Genomic DNA, 4191 nt, shown 5'->3' with positions numbered 1-4191 from the left:
GGTGTACAACCTGGAGAAGAGGAGGCTCAGGGGTGGCCTCATTGCTGTCTACAACTACCTGAAGGGAGGCTGTAGCCAGGTGGGGTTGGTCTCTTCTGCCAGGCACCCAGCAACAGAACAAGGGGACACAGTCTCAAGTTGTGCCAGGGGACACACAACTTAAATTGAGTGGTGCAGAACTGGACACAGCACTCAAGGTGTGTGCTTAAAAGTATTCAAAAGAATACTCTTGTTTATAGTTTAGAATCAAAACAGAGCATGAACTCTTAAACTGCTACACTAGGAGACAGTCATAGAATCATAGAATGAGTCAGGGTTGGAAGGGACCACAAGGATCATCCAGTTCCAAACCCCCTGCCATGGGCAGGGACACCCTACCCTAGAGCAGGCTGACCACAGCCTCAGCCAGCCTGGCCTTAAACACCTCCAGCCATGGGGCCTCAACCACCTCCCTGGGCAACCCATTCCAGGCTCTCACCACTCTCATAAGGAACAACTTCCTCCTCACGTCCACTCTGAACCTACCCACCTCCAGCTTTGCTCCATTCCCCTTGCCCTGTCACTCCCTGACCAGCCAGAAAAGTCCCTCCCAGCCTTTTTGTAGCCCCCCTTCAGATACTGAAAGGCCACAAGAAGGTCACCTGGGAGCCTCCTCTTCTCCAGACTGAACAGCCTCAACTCTTTCAGTCACAGGCTGACTCTGCATCAGGTCAGCTTCAGAGTACACAACACATAACCCCGGGGGGCTTCTAGGCTCAGCCACAGCATGCTCACTGCAGCAGCAATGCTCTCATCTGCAGCTCTGCTTGGGCAGGTGCTGATGTCTCCTGCTGGCGTTGCACCAAGGAGAAAAGCACAGTCACCAGTACACGGCGGTAGCAGCAGTGAAAGATTACAGTGGCAGGCATGATGTCTTGCCTCAGTTCTCTTGCTAATAGGCCAGCAAGAAAAATAAAGCCCCTGTGATTTATATTTGCAGAGTAATCTCCACAGTAATGTAAAATATGATAGTTCAAATGGGGAAGAACAATGACAGCTGTTATCAGTTTTGACAGGCGATGGGTTTGGAGCTCAGTGATGAATTGCTTGCTGTCTGGGGTTTGCTCAGCTCACTTATCTTCAGCCTGTCATTTTATTTGTTGGGTTGGGTTATATTTTAAAAGAAGGAAGAAAAAGAGGGAAAAAAAGGTCTTTTTACATCCTTTAGTTTGATGTTGAAGACTTAACTGTTTCTTTTTTGGTCAAGAATTTTGCTTTCTTGTGATCCTCTCTTGGAAAAGCTCTGCACAGATTCCTAAGACAAAAAAAAAAAAGTTTTGAATGTTTATCCTGCTTTGATAACACAGAATAATGTTCTCTCTTTTGTCCCTCATTTTATTTTAACTGGGCTGCAGCAGGAGAAGTGTGCCAGCAGGGCGAGGAAGGAGATTCTCCCCCTCTATTCCACTCTGCTGAGACCCCACCTGGAGTTCTGCATCCAGTTATGGAGTTGCTGTTTACAAGTAGGATGTGGAGATGCTGGAGTGTGTCCAGAGAAGGGCCATGAGGATGCTCAGAGGGCTGGAGCAGCTCTGCTGTGAGGACAGACTGAAAGAGTTGGGGCTGTTCAGTCTGGAGAAGAGGAGGCTCCCAGGAGACCTTCTTGTGGCCTTTCAGTATCTGAAGGGGTCCTACAAAAAAGCTGGGGAGGGACTTTTCAGGCTCTTTGGGAGTGACAGGACTGGGGGGAATGGAGCAAAGCTGGAGGTGGGTAGGTTCAGAGTGGACGTGAGGAGGAAGTTGTTGAGCATGAGAGTGGTGAGAGCCTGGAATGGGTTGCCCAGGGAGGTGGTTGAGAACCCATCCCTGGAGGTGTTCAAGGCCAGGCTGGCTGAGGCTGTGGGCAGCCTGCTCTAGGGTAGGGTGTCCCTGCCCATGGCAGGGGGGTTGGAACTAGCTGATTCTTGTGGTACCTTCCAACCCTGACTGATTCTATGACTCTATTCTATGACCTGCAACAAGGAGACCCAATAACATGAGGAATTTTAGTCTTGACACACTTCAAGCTGAAATATCAGTAAAACACAGAAATATGTCTGAACTTCAGGCTTGCAATTTACATTTCATGAAGAGTAAAAGCTTTGCAGAAGGAAGTGGGTCAGGAGGTCCTGCAGCATCTAGGAGCTTGAGGAGAGGGCAGCTGGTCGTGCCATCTATTCTGGGTGTCCCCAGTGTGTCTCATGAAACACCCCCAGCTCAAAGGATCAAGGCTGTCAAGTCTCCTTCCTGTTCTGAACTCAAGGTTTTCTTGATGTCATAGCTGGAGGAGTGAAGACAAGTGTGTGCAGCTATCTAGGCCTGAGGAGCAATCTGAAAGATAGAGTCAGGACAGCCTCATTCATGGTAAGCTGAAGTGAGAGTTCTCGCATTAGAACAGGCTGCCCAGGGAGGTGGTGGAGTCATCACCCCTGGAGGTCTTCAAGCAACCTGTGGCCACAGCACTCTGGGATGTGGCTTGGTGGAGTTGAGTTGATGTTCAGAACTCGATGATCTTAGAGGGCCCAAACAATCCTATGATTCTATGGCATTTTATCTCCAAGAACACCAGACCTTGAGATACTGAAGACATGGAATTGCACCCCAATCCCCTGACTTGTTTCTGTGAAGTTGGTGGTGTTTTCCAGAAGGCAGGAAATTGAGTACAAGTGGTAAGGGTGCATTTTCAAAAGCCCATATGCTTCTCAGAGCTTTCCTTGTGCTCCTCCAGCAGCAGACATTGCCAAGCCTCATCTTAGACCTCTTTTGGAATGGGTCAAAGTAAAATGTGGATAGGATGAAGCAATAACCAGCACATGGCTGGGAACACCTTGAGTACTGTGTCCAGTTCTGGGCTCCTCAATTCAAGAGAGATGTTGAGGTACTGGAATGTGCCCAGAGAAGGGCAACAAAGCTGGTGAGGGGCCTGGAGCACAGCCCTGTGAGGAGAGGCTGAGGGAGCTGGGGGAGTGCAGCCTGCAGAAGAGGAGGCTCAGGGCAGACCTCATTGCTGTCTACAACTACCTGAAGGGAGTAGCCAGGCGGAGTTGGTCTCTTCTGCCAGGCAAGCAGCAACAGAACAAGGGGACACAATCTCAAGTGGTTTTGGGGGAGGTCTAGGCTGGATGTTAGGAGGAAGTTCCTGCCAGAGAGAGTGATTGGCATTGGAATGAGCTGCCCAGGGAGGTGATGGAGTCACCATCCCTGGAGGTGTTCAAGCAAAGCCTGGCTGAGGCACTTAGTGCCATGGTCTGGTTGACTGGCTAGAGATGGGTGCTAGTTTGGACTGGATGATGTTGGAGGTCTCTTCCAACCTGGTTGATTCTATGATTCCACACAACAGATGAGATCGAAGCAAAAAAGAAATACCTGCTTTTAACAACCAAGATCTTATAACAGGACTGAAGGTGGAAGTTGAGCCCCAGCCTGACAGCAAATGATGGTAGCAAATGTAGCACCTACAAGAAGGGCAGAAAGGAAGATTCAGGACACTACAGACCTGTCAGTCTGCTCTCAGTACCAGGGAAGGCCATGGAGCAGGACATCTCAAATGCCATCATATGTGCCTGGTTGATTCTAGGATTCTGTGATTCCAACCCCTACCATTCTATGACTCTATAATCATACATCACAGAAATGTGTTTATTTGGACATCATCTCTGTTTCCTCTTCTGCAAAGCAGAAAGGCAGCAAAGAATGGCAGAATCTGCCTTAGAAATAGTCTGAAGCAGAACCTGGACACAGAGGAATCATCAGATTAGCAGATAACTTTGGCAGTAGAGGTCCCAGCCTATTTCTTACTAACATCACTAGAAATACTCCCACCTAGGTGAGTTGGAGACACAACAGATCGTAGAAGCTATATCCAAACAAGGACTTCACATAGCCTGACCCTTTGGCCAAAGACAACCGCTGTAGTAATCAGCTTCCTCATTCTGATCCTCCCCAAACTTGACCCTCCCTTCATTATTGAAAGGCTCTGTAAGCACCTGCAGATGTGGCACGTGGTCAGAACATCACCAGTCTGAGCAACATATTCCTGTGTAAGCTTTTTCCAGGTGTGGGAACTGGATAACTTTATTCCAGGATGCCAAGAAGATCCTGGAAGTTGTGTCTATCATTAGGTCATGTTGAGGCTTGCTTTCAGAATGCTGCTGGAGTGGGATGTGGTTTCTG

Source organism: Pogoniulus pusillus, chromosome 13, assembly GCF_015220805.1.
Source record: "Pogoniulus pusillus isolate bPogPus1 chromosome 13, bPogPus1.pri, whole genome shotgun sequence".
In the NCBI taxonomy this organism is placed as follows: Eukaryota; Metazoa; Chordata; class Aves; order Piciformes; family Lybiidae; genus Pogoniulus; species Pogoniulus pusillus.
Note: the sequence above shows the minus strand (reverse complement) of the source record.